The sequence below is a fragment of the Suricata suricatta genome, chromosome 9, assembly GCF_006229205.1.
Source record: "Suricata suricatta isolate VVHF042 chromosome 9, meerkat_22Aug2017_6uvM2_HiC, whole genome shotgun sequence".
NCBI classification, from domain to species: Eukaryota; Metazoa; Chordata; class Mammalia; order Carnivora; family Herpestidae; genus Suricata; species Suricata suricatta.
In genome coordinates, this window is record NC_043708.1 from 96,324,935 (window position 1) to 96,343,224 (window position 18,290).

The 18,290-nt window shown below is 46.0% G+C and overlaps 1 long non-coding RNA gene across 2 annotated transcripts in view; it reads right to left on the reverse strand.

Moving 5' to 3' along the window:
- Positions 1–18,290, reverse strand: part of LOC115301776 — a 99,653-nt gene that overhangs the window by 15,554 nt on the left and 65,809 nt on the right. The window contains exon 4 of one of the 2 annotated variants that reach the window (XR_003913276.1): positions 11,289–11,402. The exons of the other annotated variant lie outside the window; for it this stretch is intronic. This is a non-coding gene — a long non-coding RNA (uncharacterized LOC115301776). Of the gene's footprint in view, positions 1–11,288; positions 11,403–18,290 lie in introns of those variants that run through there. 2 annotated transcript variants of the gene reach the window in all.

Genomic DNA, 18,290 nt, shown 5'->3' on the forward strand with positions numbered 1-18,290 from the left:
GAACCAGAAGGTGGACAAGGACCAGCATACCCAAAGGGAGGAGAAGCTCCAACAGTGAGCGAACCCAGGGGTATGGAGAAGAAGTGCTGGATTCCACAACAGAAGCTCCCGAGAGCCCTCCAAAAAGAGTCACTGGTTTTTTGGCTCGCCTTGTGTCTGCTGGAGTGAAGGATCAGGCACTGAAAACTATTCTATTGGTCACGGTGGAGCATACAGTGTTCCCTTTTAAATGGAGGAAGACTGGCCTTTCAAAAGAGGTGACAAAGTTCTTCTGATTAAGGACCCATTCAAATGAAAGAAAAGGGTGGGGGGAAGGAGGAAAGAATGGGAAGGAATAAAGGAAAGAGACTGCAGCTGATTTCTAGAAAGTGGGGAGCCAGTGGGTGGAAAGCTCTCGGAACTTGCGGGAGAGGTCAGTTCAGAGTGGCCAGGCATGCCAGAGGAATGGAAGCCCCGCCCCTCCTTGAAAATGACCAGTATAGACAGAAGGGGAAAAAAAGCCTATATGAATAGGTAATGGTGTGGGTTTGGGGTGGTGGGGGTCTGGAGCTGACAGCCAAGAAAGAGTTCTTGAGATGCCTTTGGTGCAAAAAGGCAATTTTATTAAAGCACAGGGACAGGACCAAAGGCAGAGAGAGCTGCACTGGGGTTGTGCCGGATGGTATATAACTGTTGTGTACCTTCGGGTTGGGGGGTGGTTAGGAATAGTCTAAATATGGAAGGAATTTTGGAAGCAAAGTTTCCAGGACTCTGAGGGGCTAGCTGCTGTTAGGAAAAGGTCATTTATTACTGTTTAGGGAAAAACTCAGTCCTGAGACCCTTCAGGTGTACATCAGGGGGCATAAGCTTGGAGTATGATTGCCATCATATATCTTGAGGGGGTTGATATAAAGGAACTTTCCAGAGGAATTTTTATATGTGAAAGTAGACTTACAGGATCCTGGAGGTTGGGACAATGTTAAGCTGAGGTTCTCTTTTGCCCCCAGCAAAGTGTCATCATCGAAGCAGCTGAGCTCCTGGAGGAATGTCAGTCTGCCTGTTTCAAGGACTTGTCAGTGGGCTGTAGGCAGTAAGGGAATTTAATTTTTCATTTGTCTTTGTTTCCCACAACAGTAATAATGTCAAATATGGGGGGAAACAAACTTCTAAACTTCTAAGTAGATCCTTAAATATATAGGAAAACATTACATATTCTTCCTCCTGTTAAAAAAAAAAAATCAGCCCCTAAATGTAATAATTTATGCTAGGCCATATCACCAAACCGGGGCTTAATAACTAACCTAATTACAATTTCAGCCTCCCCCAGAAATGCAGTCTTAGCAGGTCAGTCAGGAATTTTCTGGTCAGCAGCAATGAGGTAATCTGTCACATGGGCCTTGTCCATCCCCCAAAGGAAGATGAGGTAATCCACCTAATGAGACCCCTGTCCTTTCCCCTAAGGGAAGGTGACACACAGCCTGAAACAGTCCTTTCTTTTCTGTTACCAATAACTCCTGGTCCCGCCCTCTTTCCTGTGAAAGCCTTCCGGCCTGTACAGTTCCTGGGAGCGTCTAAAGGCTTGCTGGGGAGGGTGCCGACCCATTCATGAATCGCTTGAGAAAGCCAATTAGATCTTCGAATTTACTAGGGTTGAATTTTGTTGTTGAAGAAGAAAATATGATCAAAGTGAAACAATAGCAGAAGAAAATAATCTTGGAAATTTTAACCTGGTTTCCCAAATAAAAAATAGACAGCTTAAAATATAAAGAAAAGGGTATCACTCATAGAGTAGGACAAGAAGACAAAGACATGGGTGATACGACAGAAAATATAAAAGCCATAGAGAATTGACTCACGAAGACCACTAGTGACCTAAGAGATATTTTAGAAAACAGAGAACCTAGAAAAGAACTATCAAAAAGTGGTACTGAAAAATTCATATAACTGAACCCAAATGGCTAACATTTATTGGGTGTTTATTATGTGTTTTATAAGTATTAACTCATTTACTCCTTCCAATAACCCTGTGATATAGTTACTGTTACTATCCCATTATAGAGATGAGGAAACTGAAGCACAGAGAAGTTAAGTAACCATCCCATGCCCTGTGGCCAGCAGGGCCAGGACTAGGATTCAAACCCCAAGCCCGTGCTCTTGAACTCAATGTGTCTTAGTCTGGATTCCCTATGAAAGGCACCAGTTTACTTACTAACTCTTCATCAGGAAGTGCAATTGCAGGAAAGTAAGGAGAGGAAAAAAGGAGGAAGGTAGGAAAGGAGGGAGAACAAATATAAGAGAGGGGGCCCTCAGGCTGGTCACGGACAGGTGACCAATACAGAGGATTCAGCCTCTTACCTTCCAAACAGGATGCAGCAGTAGACCTCATCTCCTGCCTCCCATTTCCATTGGTCATATGGGATTTTCACCCTCCCTCCCCTGCACTTCTTGAGGCCTTGAGGCACCTTCCAGAGGCCAGCATGGCAGCCAGGTCCCACTGCAGCAGCAGGAGCAGCACAGTGGCTGGGCAGGTGGGCACAAGCCAGTGGCACACCCATAAGCTTGCGTGTCTGCTGCAGTGTCTCACCTGGGAGCCAGCGTACTAAGCAGACCCATAGCAGGCCTCAGTGGGAACAAGGAATTTTAGGGCAGGTGGAGAAAGACAGGTGGCATGAGGAATTAGGAGAACTCTGTTGAGTCATGCCTGACAGTGACAGGAAGGACCTGAGCAGCTGCCACTGAGGGCCTGGTATTGACAGAGACAGAAGTCAACCATGATGGACACTTCCACTTTGAGGCCTTGAAGACTGTGGGCTGGTGCCAGTGATCTTGCTGGACGCAGCCCTCAGTAAGTGGCAGCCAGACCAATTGGGGGAGATACATAATTGGATATGACACACTTCCCTGTGCAGAGTCTGGAGAACTGAATGCTGGCAGTGACTGTATCAATGCAGCAAAAACCTGTGCAGGGTTGCCACCTTGTCCCAGGACTATACTAAATATGACACTTACGTTATTTACTTTAATCCTCACAGAATGTCATGAAGCTCTTCATGATTGTACAAAGATACTAGCACAGAGAGGTTTGGCAACTAAACCAGCACCGTCGCTGGCATACGGGGGAGCCCGGTTTCGAATCTGGGCCACCTGACCCTGGTGTCAGTACACTTAACCTTCTGAATGATCAGTAAACAAATGAAGAAGAATTCACACAACGTGGAAATTTGGAACATCAAGGATAAAAAGATGATTCGAGAATCTTCCAAATTGGAACAGAATGAGAATAGAATGGGGTTAGTCTTCTCAGCAGCAATCATAAAAGCAAGGAAACAAGGAAGCAACAACTTCTAAATTTTAAAGAAAATAAATTTCCAACCTAGAGTTCTACATCCAGACTGTCAATCAAGTAGGACAACAGAATTCAACTCAGAAAATTGAATTTTCTTTCGTAGAAAGTGACTAGAGGATATGCACCAGCAAGACCAATAAGTAAGCCAAGAAAGAGGAATACGTGGTGTCCTGAAAACAGTAAATCCAACCTAGAAAAGCCATTAAGAGATGATGCCAGGTTGATGCCTGGGGGGCGAGACTAGAGGGGCACCATTCCACAGTTAGAGCAGGAAAAGCCAGGAATGTGTGAAGAAGCATCCAGAAAAAGAGTGGACCCAATCAAAGGGTGGTAATGGTAGATGAGATGATGCAGTATGTGGCAAGAAGATGCAATCTGGTGAATAAGACTTGCAGCTATAATGATGCAAACACTAACTACTGATATAATTAAATGTATGATAAAATTTGGGGGAGAAGATGGGGAAGGAAAGGGAGGTATTAAATCCTCATCTCTTGTAACATTTAAAAACTGTAATGTATGCACAGTCTTTAAACACGGGAAGGCAACTGCCAGGAAAAGCAGATAAAATTTCAAAGCAGTTCCCTTTGGCAAAAGACTGGCAGCTGATGTAGGGCTGGGCAGGGAACTAAAGTTTTATCTTATAAGCACGTTAGCACTATTTGATTTCTTAATTACATATATAATTACATAATTTAAAAAAAACCATAAAACGTATTTTTAAGAGAGGCAAGCCCATGAGAGGAATCCATGCAATTAAGGACACAGCTTGTTGACCCCCCAGGATCTTTTCACAATTCTGCTCCATGGCACTAGGCCAGTTCTTGGTGAATCCCCATCCTTGAGGCTCACCTCCATCTCCTGTTTGCACTCCATCTTTAGTTTTGAAGATCTGGCATGTTACAGCTCCCCATTCTGACATCCACCATTCACACAATGTTCCGGTTTGCTTTCTGTCATTGACTTTGATATATCAAACTTTCTCTTCCTCCCCACACTTTCCTCCAGCTTACCACACAAGTGGCTCCAAAGTGTGGCTCTAATCAATTACAGGTATCCCCGCTTTTCGAAAATTCACGTTGCGCCACTTAGCTTTTAAGAAAAACCAACACTGGTACCTGTTTTTGCTAACCAAAAGAAATCTAAAAGGGATATTTGTTTCTACAGAAAAGAGGGGAAGCGAAATTAGCGTTCGGTATTTGTTTTGCAGTGTTATTCCAGAGGCTGAAGTGCTGGATCAGATATAGAGCGGCGCCACCAAGCGCCTTCTCCGGGAACTACACCCAGCATGTCCGCGTCAGGCTGAGTATTTGTGCTTTATCTCTATTTTGTGTTTCCCTTAGCAAAATGTGTCCTAAAGTATCAAAAAAGCCTAAAGAAGGTTAATTTTTAAGGCGTGGGAATGCTCAATTTTTCCATATAAATTAATGAAAGGCTCTCTACTTTCATATAGCAGAGGAAACTTGTAAGGAAATTTAATCCGTTGTAATTTTGTAACTGACCAAATCACCTCACTTCTCACAGTTTTCTTGTCTGTAAAGTGAGAGATTAAATCTAGATGATCTTAAATCTCCTTCCACCTCAAACGTTCTATGGTTTGTACCTGATCATAAGGTTGAGTAGGCAGAGATGTATAAAAATAATTACAAAGGAAGTGATATCATCTATTCTATGATCACGGAAAATAATTCACTGAAAAGTCATATTGAGTTCCATTCACTTTAAAAAGAAATGTGAAACTCGACACTTGAAACTCAAAGAATCCATGGTCCAGATCTGTATCAAACTAAAAGTGAGCTTACATGGAGAGCAGAGAGTTCCAAAGTCATCAGAATGGACAGTTTTGATCAAACTTCTCTTACGAACCCTTTACGAGAGAAGTTTTCAAATTCATATCATAATGATCCAAGTGATCTCTTAACATGAAGGAAGGAGTTTGGTTTTAAATCCTCTAGCCCCTTGGGGAAGACAGAGGTTTGCTAGAAACAGACAAAGGCAGGGGCACCTGGGTGGCTCAGTCAGTTAAAGGATCGACCCTTGATATTGGCTCAGGTCACGATCTCACAGTTTGTGGGTCCGAGCCCCGTGCTGGGCTCTGCACTGACAGTGTGGAGCCTGCCTGTCTCCTTCTCTCTCTCTCTCAAAATAAATAAATGGACATTAAAAGAAAAAAAAAAGAAACAAAGACAGTGGCTTCCATTAAGAAAGATAGGCCCAGGGGGCCACCTGGCTGGCTCAGTTAGTAGACCACGCAACTCTTGATCTGGGGGTTGTAAATTTGAGCCCCATGCTGAGTGTAGAGATTACTCAACAAAAAAATCTTAAAAAAAGAAAGATGGGGCCATATGACAAAGAAATAAAATCAGAGCCCAACAATGCACAGATTTCCCTAGCAGAAAAAAGAAGGATTTCACTGTTACAGGTGAAGGCTTTTTCCTTTCTCTGATGGTATAAGATGCCCAACTATGAACTTGCTAAGTGGGTCTTAGCACCAAAAGATAAGTAATGGTGTGCATTTGTAATTACTAGTGGGGAAGATGTAAATGGAAGGCTTAGCACACCTACAAGAGTTAGGGAGAACATCTTGTCAGGCATGTGACATGCCAGAGCCCTCATCTCCCCGAGTAGATTAGACTCGATGGACCCCAGCAGGTCACACTGGGATCAAGAGGTCAGTCCCTTGAAGTACTAATAATTTATAAGTCTTTCAAAATACATGAAATTAAGCAAATATTATATATCTTGAAGTAGCGCGCATGCACACACACACACACACACACACACACACACACACATTAAGCAGAAAAGAAGCAGAATGTCAAAATAAAAGGAACAGGAATGAGCATTAAAAATTCTTAAGGGAAAAAGGGAAATCACTATAAATGGACTCGTTCTTTTGTTATGGCATTGGTCTCTAAACTGGGGCCGAGGAAGACAAAATAATAAAGGTATTCCTGGTGATGAAAAGGTTTCAACCACATGTATATGTTCAATACACTCTTCTTGAACTAACAGGAAAAATTTATTAAAACTTCCTAATGTGCCAGGTATGTTATTCAGTGCCTTGCATATTTTGTCCCATTTTATAACAACCCCACAATGTATGAGCTATGAGCGGCCACATTTGAAGATGAAGAAATTGGCATAGTGAAGTGAGGGAGCACGCCCAGGTTTTACAGCTAATCCGGCCATGTTCTGAACTATGGCACTGCTGGGTGGTCCAACAGCAGTGGTGGGACAGGTGACCCCAACCCTGGCTGTAATCAGACACGATTATCTGAGGGGTGCCTAGAAACATTCATAAGAAACAAGTTAAAAATAAAGACTACTTGGGGGCACCTGGGTGACTCAGTCGGTTAAGCAACCAACTCTTGATTTCGGCTCAAGTCATGATGTAATGGTTTGTGAGTCTGAGTCCCACTTTGGGCTCTGCATTGATAGCGCAAAACCTGCTTGGGATTCTCTCTTTCCCCTCTCTCTACCCCTCCTCTGCTCATGTTCTCCCCTTCTCTCTCAAAATAAATAAATAAACATTTTTAAAAAGGACTAAAGACTCCTTGATGTTAGATATGAATTTCAAAATATTTGAACACAGTCAAGTATGGCACTGACTGATTAGCAGGCAGATGCCAGCCACATTGGCAGGGGACCACCCCAGGGACACCCCAGCATAGCAGCTTCTCCGAGAAGTAACATCTCCTTTCACTTCTCCTGTCTGGGAAAGAGGGCCCAGCCCTGCGTGACCAAACAGATTTTGCACTCCAGGCCCAGGGAAGAAGATGTACCTCTCTGGTTTTCAGTTGAGGCTCAGAAGGTTCAATGGGTGACCTGGGCCCCTGGGTGGGAAATCGCTGTCAGAAGGACCGCGTGAACAAGATACTGTTCCCAACACTGGATTGTAGGTTTGTCTACAGGTTTTCCAAATTGAATAGTAAGAGAAGCAGAATCAAGAACTTCCTTCACCTCCCTGGACCTAGAGGCCCTGACGCTCATCAAAGAAGTCCTAACTGTTTGCCCGAAGCTGGTCTAGGTGTGTGTCTGAGAGCTGGGGCTAGGCAATGGGGGAGAGCGGAGTCAAAGAAGGTCCCCCAGAAAACCAAAAATGTGTTTGAAATCTCATGTATCATCTTTTAAAACTATGCTAATTTTTAATTTTCCCTATGATGAATCAGTCCCTGTTTAAGATAAAAATTCCCTCCTGAAATATTTAGCAAATCTGACCCTCCAGAGAGAAGCTCCAGGATTACCTAAAAGTTTTGTGAGGCCCAGCTTAGACCCATGTCTGAGACCCCCACGCACTTGTCCTTCAAACGAGAAGGCTGGTGGAGAGAGCACTGCCCACAGAGGGGCCGTGTCCCACACAGCCCAATGCCTGGTAAGCTGACAGTGCTCCGGACAAGCCAATGAAAAAACGAATGAATGAATGAATAAATGAATGAACAGAGAGGTACTGACTCCTCATGCCCATCCAAGGCCGCTATAACCTGGATGTGAGTGGTTTTCACTGATACCCAAGGCACAAGCCAAACGCATGCACTCAAGACGGACTCTCAGAACAGACCCCAGAGGTACCAAAGGACAAATCTAGCAGGAATAATTAATCACCTGGGAAAAGAGAACCTGAATCTGAGAGACAGAGCAGCTGACAAGAGGGGAATTCTATATGGGAAATGATTAGACAAGGGTGTTAAACATCCCCACCGTCCACGGCAAGAGAATAAATCATGTTGCCAACAGCAATTTGTAGGTAAGAGAAGGTTAAAGAGGATGGAACAGGAGAGCCTGGAAGGTCTCTCACACATGTGGAAAGGTCTCTCAGGTAGAAGAGGACCTCATACCTCCCCCAGGCCAGGCCCCTCCTCCAATCCCAGAGAGAGAGACACACTGCGTACAGTGACCCGGCTCAAACCCAAATGACAGAGGACACAGAGAGGTCTCATCTCTCAGAGCCACTGGGGGGTGCCTGGAAGACTTGTGTGGCAGAGTGGCAAGTGTCACCATTTACATTAATTTATACAACAGCTAAACAATTGCATGCCATTTTTTTACTCAGATATGGAAAAACATTTGCGTTGTTGTGGGCTTTGAATAAGAAGGATGTTCCATTTGAGCATTTTGTGTACTTTCAAAGTTAAAGAAGAAATAGTCTAGAAAATAATGGAAAGAATTCGTAATATCCCTTGATCCCTCGGCTAGCGTTTAGTGTATGTGGATTTTAGAGTCTAAAACCCAGGGTCTGTTGATCTGACATGTCCAGAAGAGGCAAGTCCATCCCCAGAGACAGAAAGTGAATGAGTGGCTGCTTGGGCCAGGAGGGAGAGAAGGTGGGGGAAACGATAAGGGACTGTTAGTAGGTACAGGGTTTCTTTATGGGGTCATGCAAAGTCTTCTAAAATGTATCGTGCTGATGATTACACAACTCTGTGAATATACTGAAAACCACTGGGTTGTGCACATTAAGTGGGTGAGTTGTATATAAATTATATATGAATAAAGTTTTTTAAAACAAAACAAGAAAAGGAGCACCTGGGTGGCTCAGTCGGTTAAGCGTCCAACTTTGGCTCAGGTCGTGATCTCACCGTTCGTGGGTTCAAGCCCCTCATTGGGCTCTGTGCTGACAGCTCAGAGCCTGGAGACTACTTCAGATTCTGTGTCACCCTCCCTCTCTCTGCCCCTCCCCCAATCACACTCTCGTTCCCTCTTTTTCTGTTTTTCTCTCTCAAAAAAAAATTAAAAAACAAAACAAAACAAGAAAATTCCAGGTCATTGTCCCTAATTCTGCCACTTACTAATTGTATACCTTACCCTTACCTCAGTTTCCTCATCTGTAAAATGTGATGATATGATAGCACTGCCCATTTCATAAAAGTGAGGTGAATTCTCAGTGAGGTCACACATGAGAGGGCCTAGCCCAATATCCTGTCCACAGTAGAAATGCAATAAATGTCAACTACCTGTCCATTTGTCCCAACATAATAAATACATGAATTTATGTGAAAAGTGAAGTTTGAGGTTAGATTGATGGTCCCCATTAGAGGGCCTTCAGACCTCCAGAGGGCCTACACCACAGTCATTGAGATGCCTCAGGCAATTTTTTACCAGAAAGCCAGCTTACCTAAAGGTGCATTTACTAGAAATCTGGCTGTCCCAGACTACGAAGAACATTAAATTTCTTTACTTTGGGCTGGAATTAGATGAATTCAGCGTGGTTATTTGTCAAGTGAAAGTTCAGTTGTCAATTAGATAAGTTTTTGGTTAATTATTGGTACTTGGTAAGTGCTGTTCATCTGGGAGATGAATACCTTTCAAAATACAGGGCCCGCAAGGTAAAGCGATAAAAGGAGCTTTGTTGGTGAAGGTGTTGAGGGCCACAGATCCAGTGCCTCTAAACTCCTTCAGCTCTGCTGTTCAGGTTGAGTTTTGGAGGATGGGTGCGCATCAGACACAGGAAAGAATGGCACTTTTTTGCCGTTGCATTGTGCTGAATGGCACCACAAGTGATGGCTTGGAGCATGAGAGGTCTGGAGGGTGTGGGGAAGACAAGAAAGTTCTCTGACTCCTTTTGCTCCTTCTCCACTGCTAAGACCACTTTGTGGCTGCAGGACCCAAAGCATTTTGAAAGTCACTCCAAGGTAGTCCAGCCTACATTCCTGTCACCTCTGACGTCTTTTATTTAGTGACACAGCTGAGGTCAAAGATATGGTCGTGGTCACTATCGTCCAGGACAATCGGAAGCTTGATGCGGGTTACTTCATTTTCTAAATCAGCTTTTACGAGGCCCTTTGAGTTTCACGCAGCATCTGCCGGCTCAGCAGCAGAGCTCACAGTGAGAAGGAAGAGTCACCTGGGGACTTTGGTTCCTGGTGGGTCTGATCTCATTCAAGGGTGTTCAGTGTTTGTCCCCGTCAGCAACCGCTTTGTCTCCATGTCAGCTGTCAGAGAAAGGCCTCTATCAACGGAAATTCAAGAAAAGGGCTGACAGTTGTCTCCTGAGAGGCTACCCAGTGTGGCAGCTATTCACTTAATGACCTGACTGTGGTCTGTGGTCTGACCTTGGGTCTTGACTAGATATAGAGCAACTGATCACGGTCGTGGTCACATGGCCATGATGCCACTCTCTTCTTGAAGGTGACTCTGGGAGGAAAGCCCACTGGGTCGGGACAGAAAGGAGTCAGGCAGGTGAAAGGTGGCAATTGTTAAGACAGCCTCGGGTGACCATCTCCACTTCAGAGACTGACTTAACAGCAGGTTGGGAACCCTTAAAAGATAGGGCTTAATTCTCCAGGCACCACCACCAAGACAGCTCAGATAGACACTACCCACCTTTGTCTTGGGGCCTTTCCTTTTTTTCAGTTTCCATGGCGACTATGCCCTTGTGATTGATTGACACCATCTATCTTCAAGGGCATTAAAATATCACATCAGTCAACTCTCAGAGTCTTGGAAGCCACACCACCTCTCTCAAATTTTGACCAAAACTGCTGGGATCTAGTTGCACACCAAAAAAGATGATTTATCTCCCTATTCTTTTTTTTTTTTTTTTTAAGTAGGCTCCACACCCAGCATGAGCCAAATGGGAGGCTTGAACTGATGACCCTAAGATCAAGACCTAACTAAGACCAAGAGTCAGACACTTAACCAAGAGAGCCACCCAGGTGCCTTTTTATCTCCCTATTCTTTGAGGGAATCTCACTGAGCATTAATAATAGCAAACTAACATTTACTGAGTGTCTGCACCATGCCAGGCATAATGCTAAGAATTTGGTGTGTACTAACTCATCTCATCCTCATATATTATTACCATTTATAAACCAGGAGCCTGAAGCACAGAGAGATTAAGAAATTGGCCAAAGAGTGTGCAACTCCTAAGTGAGCAAAGCGGTGTTTGAACCCAGGCAGTCCAGCTCCAAACTCAATACCCTAACCCAGTGTGTCGCAATATTAAGAACAGTCACAACTTGAATGGTCTTCTCGGAGGAAAAGAAAATTAACTAGATTTCCAGCTGGAGTTTGTTGGAGTTTTAAGAGTCCTGTTCGGTGTTGAATCTGGTCTTTCGGAATAAGTAGAATAATGCACCTGGAAAGGCAAAGGAGGGGTTGCTAAGCCCCTTGTCCTCAGAGTGCCCTCCCCTCCGGTCTTGTCTAGACTCCCTGCTCTTGCAGCCACTCCTTTGACCTCTGAGCTGTCGTATATTATTCATTCAGTAGACTTATATTGAGCACCTTCTATGCAACTGACGCTAGGAACACCAAAGAAAGACACCCCGTCACTGGTCCCTAAGGCCCCCTCAAATATGGTAAGAGATTGCCATTTGCTTCTACCTAAATTGTCTAGTTAAGCCTCAGAATCACTCCATGAAGTAAGTGAGGTGGAAATCGGTATACCCATTTTATAATTGGGAATACGGAGGCACTGAGTAGCGTCCCTCTGCCCCCATGTCTGCAGTCATCATACCTGCTTGAATTCCAAATGAAGCTCTATTTCAGTTGTTCTGTCTTCTTGCCTCCATATTATATAAAGTACATTTACATGGCCAATGAATCTGTTAGAAGGCTTTCACTAGTCCTCAGTGAAATAGAAATAAAGATGATGGAGAGTTTTTTCATTAACTAAATTTCTTCTATTTCAAGAACCATCCCCTATTCTGAAATTATGTTCTTCCTACCTTTTGGTATTAAAATACCCTTTCATAAATAGCAGGGTTTTTTTTTTTCTGTTTACTGCACTAATGCAAAACAAAACACTTGTGATTCTGTTCTTTTCCAAACCTGTTTGCTGGGTTTTGAACCATTGCCCTTTAAAATGCTCATGACCCCTGAGAGGCACTAAGTCCCGCCCACCATCCAGGGCCATTGATGAGCCTCTCACCACTTGCACTACCTCAGGTGCCTGAGAGCATGACCTTGACTGGGAGGGCAGGAATGCTGGGAGGAGGCTTGGATGGCGAAACACAAAGAGCAGGGATACGCTGCCATCCCTCTACTCTGATTTATACCAGCCGCGTGACTTTCCACAGCCATGGCAACTAGCCAAAAATGATCAGGCTGATTAATTCCACAAATGCATTATTCCCATGTCACCAAATATTGACTCTTACCCACACCCTCCCCCGCAGCCATCTGCCCTGGTGTGTCAAATCAAAATAAATCAGCAAACAAAAAGTGGCAGGCAGAGGACACCCCAGGGATGCCACAGCCAATTGTGGGAGTCCCAGGGCAAGCCTGAGTGCTGAGTCGTTGCCCCGTTTCTCCATCTTCCTTCTTCCCCAGCAGCCAGGAGAGCACATGTCTGTACGCACACACCCATGCACTCACACAGGCAACGGTACAGGCATGTGGGAAGGAATAGGGTTGGGAGCAGCTGGAGTGAAAAAGACTTAAAAGATCCCAGGAAGTAATGCTAATAGGAGACCATTTGGTGATAAATTTATGTCCCAGGCGTATGAATGCCGGAATGATGTTTGATCCTCACCACAACTCTTGAGACAGAGGAACTGTCATTAGTCCTATTTTAAAGACAAAAAACTAAAACTCATTTATGTTAATTAAGTTGGCCCAAGTCAAACATGGAACACTTCAAAATTAATGCTTTTAATCCCTACATGGGCCAACTCTCCTTCCCTGCCACCTGGACATGTCTGTCAAGCTCTCTGTGCCTGCACTTCTGCATCTTGATCATGGGACAGTTATGGTGCCCAGTTTACAGGGCTGTTGGGAAAAATCAAAGACCTGACACATGCAGTGTACTTACAATAGTCTCAGCACGCATGAGTACCTAATGTGTGTTAGCTATTATTGTTGATACTGTTGTTATTTTTATTACACGCTATTGCCGTCCTCGGCTGGATGAAAGGAGTGTGGAGGACACAGACTCTACAAGTAGAACACTTGGGTGTGTGAGCATTCCTGGGGGCCTAGTCCCAACAGAGCCACACTGCTATTCCCAGCAGAGGATAAGCCATTTCCTCCTTACCTGCTTGCCCTGGGTTATGCATTTCTATGCCCTGTGGACTACCTAAGCAGCTTATTCTTCTCATTTCATTCTGTCTTCCCTCTTCTGACTGCTCTCCGGAAAGGCCATTCACTCCCTCTTCCATAGCCCTCTCTCCCAGAGTCAAAAGCTGCTAGACTCTCTGGTGAGCAATAATTAAAATGAATCTCCACATGGACGGCCTGGTGGTGGTATGTGTAGTGCACCCCCAGAAACTACCCACAAAACACAGAGAAAAAGCAGGTCAGTGCTCCAGCCTACTCATTTTTAAAAGCAATTTCCAGGGGGCACCTGTATGGCTCAGTCAGTTAAGCATCCAACTCTTGATTTTGGCCCAGGTCGTGATCTCACTGGTTGGTGAGTTCAAGCCCTGCATCAGGCTCTGCGCTGCCTGGTTGGGATTCTCAGTCTCCCTTTCTCTCTGCCCCTGCCCTGCTTATGTGCTTTCTGTCTCTCTCTTTCTAAACTGAATAAACCTTAAAAATTCTTTTAATAATAAAAAAATAAATAAAAGCAATTTCCAGCATTTCCCCTTCACCATTGCTTTTCACCAAACTACAGGGAACACAAAAATTAATCCACTAAGACATTCCGAACAGCTGCTGCCCATCTTCATGCGGGGCAGTTACAATCAGTCTTAAATTTTGTAACATGGCAAATACAACAAACAGCCCCCGTGAATGAGAGTTATTTCCATGAGTTTTCTTTTCCAGCATCTGAAACTGATGACTAAAACCAGTCACCAGCTTGAATGTGTCACAAGCATGCTCCTTCTCCACACGACCTTTCACTGACTACATTTTCCAAAGTAGCCCAAGGCCAGAGAACAGCTGTTTGCTGGTTTCCCCAAGAGCCAGTTGCAAATGGCGCATCATCATTGGCTTATGCTTTTTGCTTCTTTGAGGAACACACGTGAAGATGCTGAACGGAAGGGTGGAATCATAGAATGGATAATAGCATGTTAAAATTGGAAGTTTCTGCTAGTCACTAAGATATACCAGATGTGAGTCAAAAGCAAAGTATGGGCTTAAAAAAGAAGAGAGTGCCAGCATTATCACTCCTTGCGCCGGATCGTTCCAGTGTTGAATCGTTTTTACTGGGTACTACATTTCCCAGAGTCACCTTTAAAGAATGTTCCAGGTTTGAGTCTACCAATTTTTATTTGTGTGGGATTTAGGAGGAGAAAGTGAGGCAGCGGCTCTTCCCCGCTGGCGGCTGCCGTAGATTAAAGGAGGTGAGAGAAATGCAGCAGTGCGGGTCTGCTCTGGCTCCCCTCCCCGCCCGCAGTGCACCCGGTGCCGCTTCCCAGCTGCTGACCCTCCAACCGGCCGTGACCCCAGGCCACCGCAGACACCTTGCCGTGAACCCCACGGGAGCAGCGGTGATGAGGACAACCTTGTGCAGCCTTGTGCCTGCCCCTTCGCAGTCCTACCCCAGCGGCTGGGAGACGGGCCGTCCCTGAGAGCTCTGAGCATCGGCCTCTGCCCGCGCTGTTGTGACCTTTCTCTGACCTTCCTCTCTTTTCTCCCCCTTACTTCCCCAGTGCCTCCCATGGCGGTATGGTCTCCGTGCTGGAATATACTCCTAGTCATAATGCTTGAATCTGCCTCCCAGACTGGACCTGGACTGATGTACTCCTGGACCCCTGAGCCAGATCAAAGATAAGCAGTGTGAAGGAAAGAGAATGGTCAACAAATTTCCTTGAGTGGGGCATCAGTCTGTAGAGCACGTGACTCTTGATCTCAGGTTGTGAGTTCAAACCCCACCCTGGGTGTGGAGCCTACTTAAAAGAAAATTTAAAAATGTCCTTGAGAGATGCAACTGTGCCATGTGTGTCTCCACCTCCCCCTGTACCCCAGGTCTCATGATGGGCCAGCATGGGCCCCCTCAGAGAGCTCTGGTATATGCTCCCCATGGCTAGATACAATGGCTGCCATCTAACCTGTGCCTCAGAAAGAGAGAACCAAGCAGAGACCCAAGATGGCTGCCCTGGGTTCCTCTCTCTGGTCAGGTTTGGAGATGGGTAGGTTGGGCACTGGGATTGTCCTGGGTCCTGACAAATAGACTAGTGAGAGGAGCGGAGCAGACTCCATAGCAAAAAGCAGGAAGTGGACTCAGGACTCCTGGGGAGGAAATGTCACCAACAACCCTGGGAATGGAGATGTATGGTGAGACCAAGGGGCCTGCAGGAGAGCGCAGTGACGAGAAACTCAAAGGCACCCTGGAACCACTTTCACTGGAGAAGTAATGTTCAATACCTACTAACGCAGAGAGCATGCGGCCAGCGTCTGGCCCTGGTCAGCACCTCATTTGCCATTCCTTCCTCCTTTAGGACTTTCTGACCCTGGAGAGAACATAAATTGCCTAACAAGCTGAAGTGGGAGGGGGACAAGGAAAGGGCAAAGATTTGTCATAAAATTAAATTTAGGGGCACCTGGCACTCAGTCTTCAACTCTTGATTTCAGCTCAGGTTGTGATCTTACGATTCGTGGGTTCGAGCCCTGTGCTGGCCAGCATGGAGCCTGCTTGGGATTCTCTCTCTCTCCCTCTCTCTCTCTCTGCCATTTCCCTGCTCTCCTTCTCTCAAAATAAACATATAAAAATAAAGAAATAAAATTAAGTTCAGAATTTTGGTTAATCTCTTAGATTGGACACAATTGCATCGAGATAGTGTTTTGTGACTCACGGTGACCAGGTAACTGAGGGTGAGCTGGAAATTACACACCCGCTGTGGTTTTGACCCAGGAATGGAAGAGCATTTCCGTTTCATTTACTTTAAGGCAGCAAAGAAAAATAAAGTTTCAATTAGTCACGCCCAGAGGCTGGGTATTGTGCATGCCAGTTATAAACGTCAAGGCAGGGCCCAGGCCCTGTGGGCCTTACCCTGTGCATCGGGGGTGCTGGGTTCCTCTCATGAAGTCTCGGGACATGAGGGGGCACAGGGAAGCCTGAAAGTGTGGGATATGGAGGGCTTCATACAGAGTTTTTACACCTTTTTATACAGGAGTTCCAAATAGGTTTTCATTTGAAGGCAGGGTAGAATCCCGCCACTTTAAAAAGATCTTGAGGGACACTTCAGTGGCTCAGTCAGTTGCGCATCCAACTCTTGATTTTGGCTCAGGTCATGAGCCCAGGGTCATGGGATTGAGCCCCTCATGAGGCTCTGTGCTGAGCTTGGAGCCTGCTTGGGACTCTCTCTCTCCCTCTCTCCCTGCCCCTCTCCCCTGCTCACACGCTCTCTCTCTCAAATAAAAGTAAAAATGAAGAACTAAAAATAAAATAAAAAGATCTTGAAACCTGTTTTCCGTCTAACCCCATTTAACCAAACAAGAAACAGGGCCATTTAGAAGGGAAATGAGCCACCATGTCAGGACCTGAACCAGCATTCTGACTCCTAACTCTGGACCCTCTCCCCATCACCCATGGCTTCCAACCCCAATGTTCACAGAAACATCTGCTGGTTGATTTTAGATTTCTCAACTCAGAAATAAAGGTAAGAACAAGAACGGTGAAACAAAAGATTAAAAACTAGATCGACAAGTGCAGGGTTGAGGAGGAAGAAAGCCTTGAAGACACAGACTGAGCTGCTCAGGGGCTAAGCTCAGCTCTGGGTCTTTCCTGATCTCAGCTGTGCTCTGTCCGCTGGGCACCTGTGAGAAAGCATATTCCCAGTCGCCAGGCCATCCTGGGGCACAACCCTGAACCTGGATTTTAACAAGTATTCCAGACAGTTTAATTGCCAAGGCAGATTCGGCTCCACCACGTGGCTACACACGTCAGGTGAAGAATGCCAGTGCACAGTGGCAGTGGGGTCCTGGACACCAGCCCGGGTGCCCCCTCCCCACTGAAGCTCACTCAGAGGAGTAGGACAGGGCTGCCTGCCTGCTGGGTGGTGACACAGGCCTGGGGGAGCTAAGCAGGGCCATTTCTGGGCTGAGGAAGGTGCTGCTGTGGAGCAGCACCTGAGGGAACCCATGGGTAATCCACAGAGACCCGTTCTAGAGGCTTAGCCCTGATGTGATCATCTGACTCCTGGAAGGATAGAACATGAAGTGGAGCCAGAAGCAGGAGCTGGCCCACGAGGCCCTGGGAGGTGGCTGTAAAGCCTGGGAGAGAGGAAAGGTCAAGGTTCTAGGCGGCAGGGGCCATCCTAGGCAGCTAAGCCCCAAGTGTGAAGGAGGCCGTGCTAAATTGGCAATAACGGGGTAACTCTTTGGCCACAGAGCCTTGTGGAAAGGTTTTGTGCTTTCATAACCAGTCGGAGCCCCAGAGCATCTGAAAATATGTTACTCTTGCTCATTTATGACAGTGGTTCTCAACCAGAGGTGATTTTGACCCCCCACCCCCACCCCCACGCCGGGAACATTTGACAATGTCTGGAGACATTTTGTTTGCCACGCCAGTGGGTGGAGGCCAGAGAAGCTTCTGGCCATCCTCTAAAACCCGAGATGTGCCCCACGACAAAGAACTACCCAGCCCTGAAGGTCAATAGAGCCAGGGTGGAGAAGCCCTGCTCTGTGTGGCATCACTACAGGAAACCATCCTCCTTTAGGGAAATCCATATCTGAGATGCCCATGACATGCCCTGGTTTCACTCCATCTACAAACGGGCACACACGCAAGCCAGGCCTAGAACTGGGCACCAAGCGTGTGAGCGTATGCCCACCACTGTGTACCATCGCAAGCTTCATTGAAAGAGAAGATAAACAGCAACACATTTTGTAACAGGCAACAAGAGAGAGGCATTAAAGTCTGCTGGCTTCACACCCCTGCGTCCCAGCTGCGCCCCAGCCTGTACGGTCGCTGCCCACAGTGATGGTTCTGGAGTGTCACAGGCATGGAACAGACACCTTTACCACCTTCACCTCCCACGTCAGACACCAGGACTCCACTCACTCGGTTTCCAGCAGGCAAATCTGACGTCCTTTGCAAGCCAAGTACCTCAAAGTGGAGCGGGGGGGGGGGGGGGGGGGC